The 20,030-nt window shown below is 39.0% G+C and overlaps 1 protein-coding gene across 7 annotated transcripts in view; it reads right to left on the bottom strand.

Annotated features, from left to right (window-relative positions):
• NTNG1 (netrin G1) overlaps positions 1-17,434 on the bottom strand; it is a 212,329-nt gene extending 194,895 nt beyond the window's left edge. For 6 of the 7 annotated variants that reach the window (XM_075182570.1, XM_075182573.1, XM_075182574.1 and 3 more), the window contains exon 1: positions 16,649-17,434. The gene's annotated coding sequence lies outside the window, so the exon portion shown is untranslated. Of the gene's footprint in view, positions 1-15,647; positions 15,758-16,648 lie in introns of those variants that run through there. The other variant, XM_075182571.1, reaches the window with a different exon arrangement.
• Positions 17,435-20,030: the final 2,596 nt, after the last annotated feature.

Raw genomic sequence — 20,030 nt, 5'->3', positions numbered from 1 at the left:
CAGGAAATGTGGTGAATGTCAGCAGAGCAATGCAGTGAATGTGGAAAAAGAAATTGATGAAGGAAAGAAAGTGAATGTGACACAGAAAGCAAGCAATGTGCTGTAAACTCACCGAGTGTGCAAACTCCCCCCCCCCCCCCCCATTTTTTTAGCCTGGGGAGCAAGACTCGACTCAGCAGCCTATTAGGGACATTTTAAAGAGGAAAAATGCAGTTGGCCCAGTGACCCAGCCCAAGGTAGCCCATTATGGGACCGGCCCGGGGGGCGGATGCCCCCCTGTCCCCTATCCCAGCTAGCACCAGCCCCCCTGCCCCAGAGAGAGAGGGGAAATCCCTGGAGAGTCAGACTATGCAAGAAAACGTGCAACAGCAAGTGCTTGCAACCATGTAACCAGTCTGGTGTGCCCATGTCGCACTCGATACCAGTCAGGTGGAGACGATCTTGGGAGCACTAATAAAGTGACAAAGCTTGTGTCAGTGGATCCCACTAAGCTGCAATCTGTAGATAAGCCCTTGGCTCCAGTAAAGCAAAGTGCTGGTAAAGCTGCAACTAATCAAACCCAGGATCTAGGGTGCAATCTGGAGATCCTGACCAATTGGTAGCTACAACGATGGCGATTACAACTCGCAAGATGCCACAGACTTGTATACCTGCCGCTTAGAGACATGTGGTAAGGAAAGAGCAATGATATAGGAAATATGAACATGACTAAGGGAAGACATTCTCCAATACCATAAACATCAAAGGGACTGAGTGGTTTTAAACAGCAAGGAGAAATTTCAAGGCAGAGTCTTAAAGGGGCAGAGCGTGCACCTGAGCTACACCTAGCAGATAAAATCCTGCATTTGTAAAAAAAACAATGGAGGCTTTAAAGAAAACAAAGCTGACAATACAAAAACAGATTGAGTGTGTTTACAAACTAAAGCTTTATTTGATGACAAACTCAATTCATTAAGTGTAGACCTTGTAATTGAAGTAAGACACACGGATTCTGTCTTAGAGCAGTTGGGACCTGTTGGAAAAGTATATAAAAATCAGGAGCATTTTGATTCAAATATAAAGGTCACAAAGTACAGACAGGAAATGGAACCAGAAAGTCCAGATCTTTATGTGAATCTGAAGACCTCCCAGATGATGCACTGGTGACACAGAAGGCCAGGAGGCCAGCTTTTCTTTTAAAGAAGGGACAGACAGCGGTAGTAAAGCAGCAGAAAGAAAGTGCAAGTCCAGTACAAACACCTCAGGTCCTGAGGGACAGTTTTAAACAACAGATGAGTAGCAATAGCTGGGATACAGGAAAGAGGAGAATTACCTGTGCAGTGTATACAGGAGGTTCCTGTCATGCTTAGTGATAATGCTGACAATATTATGTATAATAATTGTGTTGCTGCTGATAAGTTATAATATACAGATGGTAATATACAAGTGATAGTAGTAAATGAGGGTTTGCAATCCATATGGGATGCTGAACCCTCTAAAGAAATAGAACAATCAGTGGAATGATCAGAGGATCAGAATACTAAGAGAGATGAGATGGAATTCTCAGTAGAGAACATTACTTAAGATGTCCCCCATTTATCTGTATCAGGACAGTCTCAGGTACCAACAGATTTACCCACTACAGTGAGTGATCAATCTGCACTGATAGAATAGATCTGGCTTTTGTGAGTCCTACAGAAGCTGTTAATAGGATGAGTAAAAAATGAATTCCTTATTCTGATCATCTGGCCCCGTATTTCTGCCTGGTTCCTAGAAAGCGCCCAGATGTAGGTAGAGGGCTGTGGAGACTTAATGCCAGTCTGTTAGAGGATTCTGTTGTACAGGGTCAGGGAAAATATCTATTATACCCCATTCATACTGCGCCAAAAACCCAGGATTTTGCCGGGCAAGCCCAGACGACCCGGGTTGAGGCGCAGTATTAATGGTGTCAGATCTAATTCCCGGGTCTGATGACCCGGGAATTAGACCTGGGACTTTTGGTGGTGTAACTCCCAGGTCTGACCCGGGTCGCCTGCACTATGAATGGTGGAACCCGGGTTTTTCAACCTGGGATTCACCAAACACAATTATAAAGTTGAAAAAAATAAACATCACAAGAGGAATTAGAGCTCCTCTTGTGATGTTGCCATGGAGACGTGGAAGCCTCTGTCCCCCGGCAATATCCCGGGTTCATATACCTGGGATATTAGCGGGGCGGCAGTATGAAAGCAGTATTAGAGGCTGGATTTTTATGTGAGTAGTGCTGACTGGTGGGAGGATGTTAAGAAGAATATTGTTTCTCTATGCAAGTGGGTGTCAGTTAGTAGGGCAAAGAATAAGTATAGCCAGTATCTAAGACTTCGTAAAGAATTGGAGTCACTTTATTCGGAGAGGAGGAAAGCGGGACAAAAGATTAACTGGCGGAAGTCTGAGATAAGGCAGCATCAGTACAACAGATACAAATCTTTGATCCTGGAAAGAGATTATGGGTCCCCAGGGGCATCTATGTGAGACAGGGTTGCCCTTTGAGACTGCTCTTCTATGTCTTTGCCATTGACCTATTTTTGAGATCATTTCAAGTTTGTGGTTTACGAGGTGCACCAGTGTCCCACTGCTTGCTTCTGACTGTGGTCGCATATGTGACAGTAGTGGTGTCTGAGCCTCGTGAGGGCCAGAGGTTATCTGCTCCCATCAGAAGCCATTCAGAGGCCTCAGCTAGTCAACCTTTGAAAAGAGTGAAGTTCCTGGGGAAGCAGAACATTATGGAAAGAAATAGCAGATAGACTTAGGATCAGGAGCTTACAGGCTCTGAAATACTCAGATATAGTCTACGGAGTTCCATCAACTATAAATGGTATAGAGAGAGACTCACTGTATCTGATTATAACAATTGTAAAATATTACCACTGGCATACAAGAACGAGAGTATCGATTAACCATGAGTGTTTCCTATATATAAAGGCCGTAAATCTCATTTTGTCAGAACTAAGGTGAATTAAGTCTTTAGAGGTCAAGAAAGACAGAAAAATATGGAAAATTATGGAAAGGTATGTATTTGAATGAATAATTTTTATGTTGATCACCCATTTTTCCCCAACAGCTATGGACTCCTATGTTAAAGATTTTTTTTGTTTTTTATATGGCCACTGATGTTCTAATATTATTATTGTTTTTAGGGATGTAACCAATTTGTAAATATGTGGATATATATTGTAATATATCTATGATCAGATTATACATTTACATTTTCCATACCACCATTTCTAAATTTCCACTTTGACCACTGGTTCCTATATATGTTAAAATATAAAATCTGCTTACCACAGCGAAATTCAATAAGCTGAATAGTGTATTCCCGTTATTAGATGAGCCACTTGTCTTAATGTACTATCTCTCTACCTACTTTACAAAGGCTTATTACTTTCTCTTATTTTCAGGGTTCTTCCCTATTATATATCTAATACAATTGCAGCAGAGGAAAAGTGCAGGGCCAATAGGCCTATCAGGTTTAGAGACCTGATATGTTGTAGTTTGTTGTAAGTTTAAGCTAGTAGAGGCTCTGCATTGGCTTAGACTAGCAGCAGATGCATTCAAATGCCAGCAGATGTTGTACATTGTGTTTCCATGGGAAACATTATTTAGACTAATGAGTTCATGCACACACATATAATTTTGCATTACATTCAATCCCTAAAACTGTTTTGTGAGTATTAGTATTATAGGTATGGAAGTGGTAAAGGGGACCTATTACCATGTATTTCTGTATTCAATTTTAGCTGTCATTTATTAGAAATAAAGACAAATTCAGCAGTCATTTAAAGAGTTTGAAATAAATGATGGCCCTAATGTTAGCTTTGAGGACTGGAATGAAAAGGGATTTGCAAGGCCTTTTTCTGTTTTAACACACATATAATGATGTTTGCAAACTAGAAACATGTAAACACAGCTCATAACTAATGTGCACTAACTAGACTGTAAGGCTAACGTTCTTATGAGCAGGATCCTCTCTACCCCTCACCCACTCACCCCTGCATCTTTTTGTCTACCTTATATCTATATTTCTTTTCTAATATGTAGGTACACATTACTTTTCTACTTTTTTGGAAGCACCTTTGTACAAACACTTTATGTGACCATTGGCAGGATTGTGGCCCAAGATAGGAATGTGCATGCACCGTCTTAACCGGGGTGGGGGGGGGTCTTGGGCTTCTGCCCAGTGCGCAAGGTCGATGGGGGTGCTGACGCTGCCCTGCCTTTTGACACAGATTATAATAGGGTGCCGCTGGGTGTGTACTTCTGTGTAGCTCTATGCTGAGCTGCCTCTGTTTCCAGTCATGACTATATGAAAAGGGGCTTCCTGCTCCCTTAGGCATCGCAGTGGCTTAATGACGCCAGAATGCTGCCAGTGGAGAGGAGCTGATATAAGAAGAGTGAAGACAAGAGAAGTGAAGGGAGCCCTAAAGTAAGTAAAGTTCTGCAGTGTTGGAGAGAACCAGGGAGGTGTTAGAGAGAATCAGGGGGCATCTTTTCCAGTCCATTCCTGCAAAAAGAGGTGATTGGAGGAGCAATAGTACATACAGCATCGGAATTACATATCAGATCCCACTTCACGTACTGAAACTGAATTTGTCCAGTGGATGAACGAATATACTCCTGATCATCTTCTTCAGAACAGGACATAATGCTAGTAGCATAATACAAATTACCTGAATACTAATAACAAGGGCACATATAATGCCAAATGTCTTAGATGTTTAAGAAATGGGTACTTTTATATCTGTAAATGTGATTGTCTAATTATAGACAGACAATTTGTTTTAGCTTGATTTAATACAGTGACTCTACATTAATTGGAGACAGACTGGCAGGTCTGTGCTGGTCAAGTGTGGTGTTACACACAATTCTCCAGGAGGCTTTTCATTAAGTTCCATCTTAATTAGCTTTCTAAATGGGTTTGTGAGCTGAGCAGGATGTGGCCTCTGGCCCCCGGCTTTAGTGCAGGTTTATTGATCAGAACTAAGTAATTTCTAGCTAGTTCAGTGGTGGATCCACTGGGAGTCTGAGAGATGCAAAAGACCCTCATGACTAGAGTAATACCCCCTCTTACTAGTAGCTATGGTGTCACAGGGAGCAAAGCGCACTTGCACCAAGTCATTCAGTGTAATATCTTTTCACCAACTTGATTAACATAGGTTAACATAGTGTCTGTTTAGCTTGGTTTGTCTATGTTGTGTTGGTTGGTGCAGTGGGTCTTGAGTACACAGGCACAAGTGAATCTTACACTGCCATGTTATGTCTGTGAAACTGGTACTGCATAATGCCATGTGCTGCACTTCAGAAGTGGTACACTGTTGTATCGGATCAGGATTTAGATCAAAATGAAATGCAAATGGAAGGTACAGACAATGGACAGTGGCTCTTTAAAAATAGAGATAGTTGGGAAATAATTAATTTAATTTAGAATTTATCTATATTACAATACATTCAATTATTAAGGTCAATGTAGGAGAAAAACCCTGTGTGTGTCAGGAAGGGGGCGGGGTGGGGGTTAAAATAAAACTGGTTACAACCATTGGGGAAAAGCATTAGAGGGTAAAGGTTACTGTCATAGGAGGAGTAAAGGAATTAAAACAACAGTGGTTATTACCACAGGGAAGAAGGGGGTGGGCTGGGTTAAAGGAACTGAAACAAGACTGGTTACTACCATTGGTGTGGTGGCAGGAGGACAGAACCCACTATATGAGGTAAAGATACGGGAGTGGTTTGTGGGGGCAATGAGCTAAGGAGGTGGGAAGTGTAATTTGAAGTAGGGGATTGTGGAAGGGGTGATGGGGTAAAATGGGGCAAAAGGATATTGCAGATGGGTATAATTTACGTGGATGAAAGAGGGTAAGTTGTGTGTAGAGAAGGCGGGGGCAATGATATATATATATTTTATATACTGAATCTGCTGACATTATATAAATAAATGATGATGATATGGGCAGCACGGTGGCTTAGTGGTTAGCACTTATGCCTCACAGCACTGGGGTCATGAGTTCAATTCACGACCATGGCCTTATCTGTGTGGAGTTTGTATGTTCTACCCGTGTTTGCGTGGGTTTCCTCCAGGTGCTCCCGTTTCCTCCCACACTCCAAAAACATACTAGTAGGTTAATTGGCTGCTATCAAAATTGACCCTAGTCTCTCTCTGTCCGTCTTTCTGTGTGTGTGTGTGTGTGTGTGTGTGTGTGTGTGTGTGTATGTTAGGGAATTTAGACTGTAAGCTCCAATGGGGCAGGGACTGATGTGAGTGAGTTCTCTGTAAAGCGCTGCGGAATCAGTGGCACTATATAAATGAATGGTGATAATGATGATATATATATATGTACACACACACACATGTGTACACGTATGTATAATATATATATATATATATATGTTAGGTTAGCCACGCCCTCCTTTGGTGCCAACTATCACTCCCACACTCCCACCAAGACGTGGTTCTCTCTCACCCAGGGTTTTAAGATGTCCAGTTATGACCCTGCCTCAAAGTACTGCATACCATCACTGGTAATTTAATTAACTTACATTATTTTCCAAAAATACTGCCCATTAAGAGAACAACAGGACTGTCTTTATTTCATAGATCATATTAGAATATTTTTTTAAAAAAATGACAGTGGTGTTTATATGTATAGAACTGCAATTTCTTGTATAAAGTGCTCAGGCACATCTAAGGACATGTAACAATTAAATTGTTTTGTGGAGGTGAAAAGGTTGTTCAGTCACCTGCTGAATTAGGGGCTATCCTCTAAATGTGCAATCTCCATCCCTAAAAAGGAGTAAAAGTCTGCACCCCACCTCCTAAACGTCACCATCTTGATGTGCTAATGCATAGCACAAACAGCTACAAAAGGAGTAGAAACGTCACTTTCTATGGGCATCTGCATTTTTTAAAAATTGTAAATCACCCTTACAAGCCTCTGTTCCAGATTTTCCAAAACTTATTTTTTTGTGCTGAGTGATTGATCACTTGATGGTGTAATTTTATGACATAACCACTTAAAGTTGGATACTTGTAAACTTTTTGGTTCCAGTTTTGCAATCTCAGTTTGCCCCTTTGCAGCATATAGTATAAGCAGTATAGCCTAAGGCTACTCAATAATATATAATACAACGAGGCTACCTGTCTTTAATTGAGGAAAATAATCATGCCAGATCTGAAAATTCTGCTTTTCAAAAGTCATCTTCAAGTGAGTCAGTTCTTCCTGGTTCAGTCTGCTGGCGGACAAGAACCATTAGGCCCCTGTCATCTGCACAAGTAAAAATAAAAACCTTCTACCACTGTTAAACCAACTGGCAGGAAGGCCCCTGATTGTAAGTGCTCAGCTGTAGGGCTCCCATTTCCGCAGCAAATCCTGACGTGCTTAATATCTGCCTTTAGCATCACACAGATATTATTACCGTATTAGAAATGTCAGACAGTCTGAGCGGTGTGGGCCTGGCCTCTGTTTAATGATGTGTGTCTGACACAGACCAGTAATGGCCAAGAGTGCATTACAGATAAGACACATGGGGTCACGCACCTTGTCAATGTGCCGAAGGAATGCTGAGTGTCATTCATCTACAACACACTAATAAATGGAGCTTTTATTTCTACTTCAAGAATCTGAAAATGGTGCTGACTTCGCCAATTAAATATTTAACCCCAACAGTACACACCATTAATATTAATATCATTGGAATGTTCTCACCGTGTTTGTGTTGGTTTCAACCAGGTGCTCCGGTTTCCTCCCACAATTCAAAGACCTACTCGTAGGTTAATTGTCTTCTGACAAAATTAACCTTAGTGTGTGTCCCTGTGGTAGGGAATATAGACTGTAAGCTCTACTGTGGCAGGGACTCATGTGAATGATTAAATATTCTCTGTAAAGTGCTACATAATATGTAAGATCTGTATAAAAAACTGTTAATACAAATAAAACGTTAATGTTATTTGTATAGTGTGAAAGGTGTATACAGACAAAGAGTTGATAACAAAACAAGATAAACAAGAATATCTGTTTGAAAAATCTCCATTGTTGTATCATGTGATGTGTTCATTAGAAATGACTGCAAATTACACAGTATAATACTGCTTGCGGTGCTCAATAATATATTTGTTATAAGCGGCATGATGTTCAGTGCCGCATGTGGGAACCAAGGAATATTTTATAAGTGCTGTATTTGTGAATTAATACACGTTTGTGTTGGAGTGTCATGTTTCGTTAGTACGCTCTATAAGGATTACTACTATGCAGTGAAGTGTCTTATCAGGCTGTTAAACTATTGTTTTGCAGGCGTTTGTTTTCAATGGCAGCAGCAGCTACAGGGGGTGCGCTGCTATAGCGCCCAGGAATGAGGGGTCCCAACAATGCCACTGATCCCGCAGCGCTGTACAGAAAACTCATTCACATCGGTCTCTGTCCCATTGGAGCTTACAGTCTAAATTCCCTAACATACACACACAGTCAGAGAGAGACTAGGGTCAATTTTGATAGCAGCTAATTAACCTACTAGCATGTTTTTGGAGTGTGGGAGAAAACCGGAGCACCCGGAGGAAACCCACGCAGACACGGGGAGAACATACAAACTCCACACAAATAAGGCCTTGGTCGGGAATTGAACTCATGACCCCAGTGCTGTGAGGCAGAAGTACCGGTTTCCTACCCAAATTTTCCTATTGCCGTGTGCCCGGCCATGCACTGTTAAGAAATTGAAAAGGGGGTGTCTCTGAGGATCTAGCTGAGACCCTTATGTACTAACCATGATCTGGACCGATTAATACTTTACATAACTTTGCAACCACTGGCTCAGTAGCACCAACAAGCCTTGTTCAGCCATTATAGGTGTGTCTCTCTGGCCATTGTGGAAGTACAAATCCAAGTATACCCCTATCAGTGCTAGGAGAGCATGCTGGGATCTGTAATTCCATGACAGCTGGAGAACCATAGGGAGCACAAATTTGATACAACAAGACTAAGGTGCAATATGTTGTTCTGTTCTGCATGGCCCCTATGCTCCAGGCATTGAAGCAGTCACATAATTGTCTATGATTACACTTACATTAGGAGATTGGTTTATCCAGGCATTCTCTAGCTCATCAACTCAATACAACCGACCCTCCTTACTGTGGAGCATCAATGTCCTACTATCACGTCATGTCACCTGCTGCTTGTTTGCACTGTGGTCAGATATTTGCACCAGTGCTATATGGATACTGCTTATAGGTTTGGATTTAAAGTGGGCAACCCTGTTAAACATTGTCTTTCTAATTCCATCATTTAATGTCAAATTTATGAATAGATTTTTCTTCATTTATTTTGCATTGCAGCAATCATTTCAGAATTAATTCAACAATGTTAAAGATTTGTTTCCCTAAAGGTACTGTAGTAAACTTGTGAAACCAAATACATAATTACTAGTGAAATATCTTATGTAAAATCTTTTCGTGCAATGATTAAACATGGCCACCATTGTAAATCCTCAAAGATGTGCAGTGAGAAGCATTAAATGCTAAATTAGATCTGAGCCGCCTTGCAATTAATAAACGAAAATTGGTCTCATTCATTGCACCCACTTCAGAGTCTAAACAGATTCTCCGTGCAGAATAATGAAACTTAAATTAGCTAAAAGGCTCGTTTTCTGTGAGACGGAGAAATTAATTCAATCAGGCGCCAGTCCAAAGGAAATTGGCAATTTGCACTGATTGTCCCTAGCAAAATCACTAGAAAATTTGCTCAGAATAACTGTTTTCAGTCATCTTACAAGCGAAGTACATCAATATGTTATATCTGGAGCTATCAGAGGCATTGTCAACACTCTGTGCCCACATAATTACAGATATTAGTAGAGCAATTATTAGAAGGCATTAAGAAACCCACAAATAAAACATTTAACAGTTTGCGTTAATTAATCGAAAGAACCACAAAAATTAAAACAACATATTAAGAGAAGTGAATGCCAGTTACTACAATAGATAAAGATGCCTCTTTTATAGATAAAAATGGTGCTTTCCAACAAATAACTCTACCTTGTGACAATGAGGCTACACAAATGGCTGAGTTGGTGCTAAAGAGGTTAATAAAACACAATTAAAATAAAACTAGGAAACGGAGATGTGATGTGATGAATTGTTTGATGCAGCAGAGTTTTGTAATTAAAACTGAAGCTACAGGATTTCACAATGCACAAGGTACATATCCTAATGATGGAACTTGCCATTACTAGATGCACTAATTCATTTTATAACCGGTCATGTCCCCAGCATGAGCAAAATGGTACAACCCAAAATTACAATGTACAGCGTGTAGAGCTGAAGTGTTTGGGAGCATTTATCATGCTTTTGTGTGGTGTGAATATTGTGCAGGACGAGAGTGCAGATCGTATCGGTGTTCTGTGACAACGGGGGCTAAAGAGACATTGCAGTGATATGTCATAGAGCACAGGAATCCATTATCAGTAATAATATTAGGCATATAAATAGAAAATTATTAGGAGCTAGGAGTATGCGAAAGGGAGGAATTTGTGCATGGATATGAGCATTAGTGAAGAATATTAGCTGTAGAGCTGATCTAAACCCTAAAGAGTTCATAATAATGAGTGCATAGCTGAAATTCTCCTCAGCTTGAAGAGCCGTTTTTATTCTCATATACACATATATATGAAACTGAACAGATAATTGAATGGATGTCTAAACAGAAACTAGACTTTTTCTGCCTGAACAGCAATTTATATGCAGTGTGAAAGTATGAAAGCATGCTGAAAGTGTGTAATAGTGGGAAATGGCCCGGCTCTTTCCATACACTCACTGTATTGAGGGTTTTCGGATACAATGTCAGTCAACTAGAATAAACAGTTGTGTGAAAGGAAGGCATATAGATGTGGCCGATATCAGTCAGTGGGATTATTTACACGGAGAAATGTAAATCATTTTAAGGTCATATATCGGAAGGAAGCGAATGAGGTATAAAAATGAGTTGTTATAGAGAACAATAAAGAGTGCAGTTATGTGAAGCAAATTCCACAGGCAGCCAGCACAAGCCATTTAATAGGTCTGTGTGACAAATGAGCAGTTTATAGAACAGGATGAGTGAAATAATCTAATTAGGAGACAAATGTACGAGCCTGACTGACTTTTTTTGGAAGACGGGCAAGACAAGTGCACAGAGATCTTGAGAAGGTAAATTTAAGTTCCAGCAATAGACGTTTAGGTGTTGTGGTTACATGGATACTGGAGTTAAGTAACAGGAAGGGGCTGGCTGAACTGGAGGGCAGGGGAACATCTGCCCCCCAGACCAGCCACATAGTAGGCTAACTTGGGCTGAGTCACTGGGCCACCTGCATTTTTTACCTTTATAATGTTCCTAAAAGGCTGCTGAGTCGAGACTTGCCCCCCGGGCTTAAATTGGCCAGCCCTCCCCTGGTAAAAGATTAAAGTTTAAGGGTTGGTGCAACATGACATGTCATTATTAAATAAGGTTCTGTAAGACAGTGGAAGGTATTGTTAATAATATTTCAATGGAATAACCTGAGAGATGCTTTTCATGGTCTTAGAGATTCAATGTGTCAATGTAAAGTGAATTAAATGCAGTTTTATTAAAGCAGTTATACATGTGCATTTTGTTTTTTGTTTAGTGTTCTCCAGTTCTTACTATGAAATGTCATGTCTTTATAAATAGTTTAGGTAACACGCATTACTACCAAATGTTCTCCATCACAGCAAAGAAAAGAAAATCTGCAACAGGGATTAAATACCTTCTGCTAAAGTCACAAAGACTATTTGCTTAGGTAGATATGATTAAGAGCTCAATGACTTCTCTAACTATAAATCCAATACTGCAGAATTAAAGGGTATCAATTAGGGTTATTATGTAGCTCTTTACCCCCATTGGAGAAATATCCACATACAAAAAAATAGAAAAGTGTTGGACATAAGACTGCTTTGCAGATTGGATGAATGACACGTAGAATTGTGTCCTAGCAAATGTGGACAGGATTGACACAACAATAACACTGTATTACAGATAGCACTGAATATATAGGAAAATGTACAGACTACGATGAAAAAATTATTCCTTTCTGTCCTCTATTATAGTTCTGTCCATGAGCCTCACTGCTACTTCAATTCTACACAGCAAGGTGATTATGTCACTACAAAAATAGTATCACATATTAAGTCTTTATTAGAAAAACCAGCACAAGTGACCTGGTCATAGCCGAGTGTGACTTATAAATTAGCAGACTAAAAGTAAGATCAAGGCAGGTGAGGTGTCAGCATATAATCGACGTCTACTTTGGATTCATTATGATGAATACTCCATCTTTTGGTATAAAGATAAAGTCCTTATTTCTTGTCAAGCTGATTTGCACTGATGAAATTAGACAGGTTGCTGGATTCACCTCCACACGAGTCCTACTACTATGTGAGCCTAAAAAGATCATGTACATCTGAGGGGAAAAATTGATTTTGATTGATTTTAGTATTATCGTGAGATGTATGCATGTTCCAGTTTTACAAAGAAGCGCACCTTTTAAATAATACTTATTAGGGATAAGTGATGATGCGATTGGCATTGTAAAACATACATGAAATATATTCCAGTACTATTTTGCAAATCAATAATCTTCTTAAATCGAATGACCTTGGGGATGCAGTACAGGTTGATTAGTGGCCTATTTTTTCAACGCAGAGTTACATTCTCAAAAGTATGGAAGACGACAACGACTACATAACCAAACACCCCTTCAGAGATGCAAACTGAGAAATATATGCAAATAAGTGGTGCATAAATATACTGATCTTTAAAAATATGTACACATGCCCCCTATGACCAATTACCGTTATCTTACACCCATTCGTTTTTCATGCTCAAGTTTAACCATTTAAAATTAGAGTACTATCATGAGAATAAAATATGTAGGGCATACAAAAGTCTTGTAGTTCAACACTTGATTAACCCTTACTTTACCAAACTCACATTTTTAATTTTTTTTATTTTCCTACAAATGATGTAACGTTATTACATATTTATTGGCATGCACAAAAATGACACATTTCTAGCAGTTTTCAGCACTATGTTGGCTGCAGGACTCCCAAACTGACCACATTAAATCTGATGGCTACAATTTACAAGAAAAACTTTAAAATTACACAATTGCGTCATTGTAAATGCATAGGTCCTATAATTTTCCGATAGGACGTAAGAGTACAAAGATAATGTACATCATACATACATAAATGTATGCATGTGTATACAATAGAAGCAATGTCTGAATAACCTAGTGTGTTGCCACCGTCCATCGTTTATATTGAGATTCAGCAAGATTGCAGTGAGCTATATGTTTAAATGGCTACTAATGAAAATCCCGATCCCAAACTAATTAACGCCATATTGCGGCATAGGGACATTAATTTAAATACAGGATTAGGAAGGAAAAACGTCCGTTGGAAATACTATAGTTGTATAGAATATATAAGATGGAAATGTGTTTAACATACTATATGAACTAAAAAATGCATATTCCTCTTATGCATCTTCCGCCTAAAATCTCCGAATGGGTAAGAGCAATTAAGGGATCTAAGGTCGGTTATGATAAAAGCTTCCATGAATTATAATATTATCATATGGCATTATTATAACCGTAACAGCTGTCTGCTAGTGATGGACATTTTAGAATTAGAAGCACTGTATTTTTATCTGACAATTAGAGAAGATTCATATAATTCTGATATCCAGACTATGGAGAAAGATTTGGAGTGTGTGGGATTTCTTGGCCACTTTTCCATTCTGCAGAGTAAAAAGCTGAAATGAGTCATTATAACAGAACATAGATTTAAGAGATTCTTGACCTCATTTTTTGCAAGGAAGCACAGAGACCCTTGACATTTCCACGTTCTTATAATAGGTGATCTTAGCTATAATAGTGCTATTCACTTTCTATTTAAAATGTGTCACAACAAGCATTTTTGAGAAAGGTTGTGGGAATCGTATTTGAAACAGATCTATGCTTTACATGTAGTTTTATGTCATCTGATCTGCTTGCTGATTGCTAATCAGAATGACAGCAACAGCAGTCTTCTAACCCCCTACAAATGACCAATCTACTTAAGCTGCCATCTTTCTTTATTTTGCTACACCTGTGATATTACAGCAAGGAACACCCTACATTATATTATATGTCCTATGGACACATTTTTAAAGACAATACACAGGTGAAAAGTTGCATTATTGTAGTAAAAACGTATCATAAAATATAGAACATATAAATAGCGTTGGAAGCATATCCCTAACAAGCTGCTGCCCATTCACAATTGTTTGAGAAGTACTCTTTACATTTACAGTGTTGTTCTCTGTTTCTTACGGAATGACATTCAGTGTAGGCAATGTATCAAGTGAAGATTTTGCACAGGAACACTCCCCTGATTTATATGCACTTTTAATTACATTGCTTGGAAGCATGCTTCAAATATTAGTATTATGTAGCTAAATCAAAACTGTCGTATATTAAATTTCAGCATCAAGGAAAACTTTTTGCCAAAAGTAAATTAAATGTTACTTTAAATCTTATACAGCTGCAAAATTACAACAATTACATCTGTGTGTATTGTTCATTCTAAAAATTCTAACAAACTTTTTTTTAAAAAAAAATTACACTTTATGTCGTAATAATCCTTTATAGCAAAGGGGGCATCTGAAAAATTCCAGAATGAGTCCTCTGTTTAAGTAGGAATACCCTTGAGTGCTAACCACAATTTCCCTGTTATACAAGCAAATAGGTTTCCCTGGAATTTTAAAACAGATTTTGAAAACGGATGAACACAGGTTGAATAAGATGTACTGTGTTGCTGAGTTTAACAGCTATTGTGTTTGCAAGAAAAGCCTCACACTCAAGTGGGTTTATCTGTTCTGGATAAGAGCTCAATCCTGTTGCACACTCTGATAATTGGACTGTTTTCTTGTTGCAGGAATGAGATCACTACTACTAAATATTCACAGGATGTGTCACCCATAAGTTTACAGCTTCACATTCATTTCCATGTGTTTAGTTATAGTGTGAGATGTGAAGGTAAAATTAAATTGACTGTATTTACTGGGGGGTTTTGTGTGCAAATAGTAAAGCAAAATGTACTATCATTAAATTAAGACCCTACAAATCTGAAAGATTTCTATATATTGCTTGACCTTTATAATTACTGTAGAATATCGAGGATTTAAACTAAAATGATATATAGATTACAATGTAATTATTAATCATTCCTAGCTGTGTCATATGTTATTACATGACTTTATGGACATCTACTAAGACTGAAGATCTCTTTGTTTAAGTTTAATCATTTGTTTAGTTTTATCTGTCTATGTACAAACTGCATAAGTCGATCACTTCACACTTAGTTGAGTTTCTCTTAATATTCTTGTCTCAGTATATCTCTATATTAATATCTAAAAACTTCAAATGTAGCACACAACATACCACGATAAAATAAAATAAACCCTTTCTGGTTCTTAGCAATTCACTGGTTAATTCTTGCTCTCACTGAGTTCTGTCGGTATGCTGCGTTTATTTAAAAAGGCTAAGCACACCAAACACGACACTTTAAACAATAAAACACAATAAAACACACGTCTATTCTGTCTCACCATTACCTTTTAGGATCGTGCTGCTTGAACTGCCCGTTGCAATCAGTAGTTCAAGATATGGTTCCTGCGCATGTCCACTAGGGGGAGCTGCATCCCTCTGCCGCTTTCCTTTAGGGACCAATTTGACTGCTAATGTTCTCTGGATGCTAATGGTCGGAGTGCTCTTTACAGACAGTCACTCATCTATCTCACAGTGACTCGCAAAACTGGAGCATCAGCATTGTGAGATGGGCTGAAGAACCGCATCAGATTAAAATTGGGAATTAAAAACAGATCTTTGTCATGGATAAGACTGTGATTTTATGGTGTGTACGTTTTTTTGTTTTGTTTTAATCTAAGAGGCTTCATCAATTGACTCCTAAGGAGGTCAGTAAAGAAGTCATTGATTCCAACAGTAAGTACCGATAACACAAGTGTAGTAAGCCGTGCAGACGTCTCATTATCTTAGTTGTTAGCCTGTACATCTATTTTATAGACAGCTTGTCTATCTACTTCTATCCTTTTGTATAGTTACAGCATCGGCACAAATACGTATAGCGTTACAGTCTTTTGTACACCCTCAGCAAGTTAATGGAAAATTGAATGCTTAAAGAGATTTCTGATATAAATAATATTGTATGACATGTATCTATATATAGCCGCACAGGTATATGTATTTAGGGCTATGTTGAAGCTCATATGTATGTATCAGATATAGTGGGTGCGCTATAGTTCCCTACACAAATCTCACGCTGATAACGGAGATCAGAAGGAAGTGCTTTCAAAGGATATATCTTGCACATAACAGCAAGACACAGAGCAAAGATAGAGGAACCTGTTCAAAGAGTGACATCATCAAAGCTCATCTTAACCAAAAATAACAATTAAGAAAGAACCCTCTTCCCCCATCTCGCGTCAACCCCTAAGGGAGTTCACCTGAATCTTCGCTTGCAGCTTGCGCTCAGAACATTTCAGCAATAAAAGAAATGCAAATGAGGAAAACGACATTCAAGAAAGTATGTACTTACTGAAGGAAGGTTTGCCGTGTCCTAATTAGAGAGAAGTCCCTGTGTGCGGAGTTATAATCCTTTTATTGGAGCTCATTAACAAGCAGAAGTATTTTATCCAGGGTCTCGTTTAGGAGAATGACCCCCTATTCTATCTGGAACCTGTATCCAAGAGTTCAGGAGGAGAACAGATCATCACCTCCTCTTATCCATGTCCCTAACAAAACCAGTAGATCTTCAGATGGAGCAGGGACCCCCTGAGTTCTTGGTATGTGGAAGGACTTTCTGGGAAACAAAGTGCATGTTATCCTCTTAGATCCTGTAATTAAATAAAAAAACGAACAAAACAAATATACCACAGTTAAAATCAAGAGTTGCTTTCCTGGATGTGGCTCCCAGATGTTCCGTGAGGTCCCTCCACTCTCGGCCTCCAGATGTGCAGTGTGGGGAGATGTTGTTGGTCCAGAGTGCTGAAATGCACAGCAGCCACTGCTCTCATTGTATTTAGAATAGAGATTTGTTGAGAGGCAGCATCAATCACTCTCAATTAGCATTGGCATGATGGGTGGGGACCTCACTGTCCTTGTAGTGACCAGGCTGTCCCTCCAAGTTACTGCAAAACACATAGCTCTGAGGTGTTGGAAAGGAGACACATGCTTCAATAAGATGTGTCAGGGACCTTTCTTCTCTGGGTGGGATGGGAAAGCCTTTCCCTGGGCACACACAGCAGCAGGCAGGGAGCAAGACAAAGTTGGGGGTGCAGCTGGCACACAGAAGGAGGAGGAGAGAGGTGTCTTGCTGTTTGGAGAGAAGATTTCCAAATGCCAGCAAACAAGAAATTGCAAACCTTATACTAGCTCTACATCAGGATTCCTGAGCGGTCCTAAAGACCTCAGCTGATTATCCTTGACAAGCTCTGCATTATTGATTGCAAGCTCTGTGGTGCTCCCTAGGGTAGAATCCCAGATGCTATAGAGGGTATTTTGCTTTTGAACAGAAAAGTGCTCCGATTATTAGCAGAAAACTGTAGCAAGTCACAGATTTATAGAAGGGGGCCACTTTATCCAAAATGTTAACCCTATTTTTGCAAATTCAGTCACCTGCATATCAATTTACTTCTGCCTGCACTGTTACTATGTATCATCTGTATCTGCAAGCAAATCTATGTATACATATAGAGAGGGAGAGAGAGAGAGACACAGAGAGATCTGAATCTCATATAACTTTATATAATATTTATAAATGTAATGCATTATCTGGCTAAAAATCCTAAGTACTGGTATAAATGTGACCTTTAATATATACATATTTAAACATATATGTATTACAACAATATAGATTTAATAATAAACAAAACTACATACAGCCACATAAATACAAAATAATGCTCACGTCCACTTAAAACAAAATATGCAAACAATATGGGAAATGCTGAACAGTACACATAGGTGGAGAAACATTACCAATCCATGATGCTGCCAGAACACAATATCATAGTTAGTATAATGCGTTATTTAAGTATTTCCATTCCAGCATAGAATTGGAGCAAGTACCACCCCTAAAAAATGTTTTGTTTTTTTTCATCTGTGCCATAAATCAATAATAATAGATTTTTCCTCACTTGAGAAGATAGATAGAGAGACCTGGACTTTCAGCAAATTTATTGTGCGAAATGGTCAGTTTTTCACGGTGTGCGATGTGTGCAGGTTCTGGGAGTGAGATATAAGGGCTGTGTTTTGTTTTGGAAAGTAAATGGTGATATTTAGTACTGGTTCATAAGTTTCAAGCAAGTGTAACACAATTCAACCATTGTGTTTCAATTGGAATAGGTTAAATCTGGAATGTATGGATACAGAGGCAGACAGCTGTAAAATAATGAGCTGTCCCCTTAACCTGCTGTATTCTAACAGCACACCGAATTATGAATGGCCAGGCCCCAGCAATGTACGAGACGCCACTGAAAAACTCTTCTCGAATAAAAATGATTTACCAACTGAAGTGCCTGGATGTCGCTCCTAGGGATACATTTACTAAATGGCCATAAATGATTTAAGGACCCTTATAAAAGAGGGCTGCTACTACATGTCAAGAACGCATGGGAACACTGTTACATATATTATTATTTATGCAAATTTATGGTGCAGAAAATCCAGGTAGTCTTCTGCGATACTGTCACCTCTTTCTAATATAGGCGATTGGGAAGAATCTATAAATAACAGAAAACCGGTTGGTTTTTTTTAACCATTGATATGCACATTAGGGGTTTTAACACTTTGGGAACTAAAGTCAATGCTTTAATGCATGTTCTGATATTCATGTGTATCGTTTTATATTTATAAGTGTCCCAACTTCTGTTACCCCTAGAACTGTGAAAGATTTTGCATGTTATCTCTGCAGTCAGAGGGAAGATGGAACAAAGCCCCTAGACTGGGGCTCTCTTATGTTTTGTTGAAGCTTTCGGAAGAAGATGTATAGATAGTTAGGAAAAGTAAATATGGAGGAACAACTTGAAGGAAGTGCAACAGGCAAGGCTTTAGGTAATAGTACGTTATGGGAAACATTACATGTAGCAACAGGAAGATTTATATCTGATATTTTTAAGCTTTTTCACTTTCTACCTTGTGTTACATTATTAGCACTATTGAGTGGCTCTAGTGAGCCATATAGATAGTGATATACAGCATCAAATGGTATCTTGCAAGGCTAATGGCTGATAAAGTAGATGTATAGATCAGATACTGTACATATGGCATGCAGAGATCAGATTATGTAGGAAAGATAGGAATAATGACATTATGATTCCATTCAGATAAGATAGGTGCATGAATTCCTTTGTCACTGTGATTTTGAGTTAGGAGCAACTTTGCATCTAGACAAACCATGTTACAATGCAAGGGGTACAAATTGACTTATTTTTTTGCATGCAAGGAAAATACTAGCTGTTTTTTCATGTAGCACACACATACTTAATAGCTTTAATTTTACACTGAAATTAAAGTTGATCTATGACATGCCGTATCCCAACTATAGATCTGTCCCTACATTTTAAATTTACCTCCCCCTCCAATACAACATATTTTTGCCAAGGTGCAAATTTGCTCCTAACTCAAAATCAGGCCCCAAGTCTCTTGCTCGGGTTAAGCACACAACAAATTCCAAGCACTCATACACATTGTTGCATCCCCAACTGATAGACATCCAGGACCTCATTTAGAGTCGGACGTAAAGTCCGTTTTAGGATCACCCAACAAAAAAATATCAAACATGTGCAGAAAGCACCTAATCCACCTGCATCTTGGACGCAATTAACACTTGCCACAGCTTGCGACTCACTACGAGAGAATTGGAGGAATGCGGAATTGTGAAGGCGTGACCATGTAAATACATCCTAGTCGCAGTGAGG

This window comes from Mixophyes fleayi, chromosome 8 (assembly GCF_038048845.1).
Source record: "Mixophyes fleayi isolate aMixFle1 chromosome 8, aMixFle1.hap1, whole genome shotgun sequence".
Taxonomy (NCBI): domain Eukaryota; kingdom Metazoa; phylum Chordata; class Amphibia; order Anura; family Limnodynastidae; genus Mixophyes; species Mixophyes fleayi.
The sequence above is the reverse complement of the archived record's forward strand: the minus strand, read 5'-3'. Positions and strand labels throughout refer to the sequence as shown.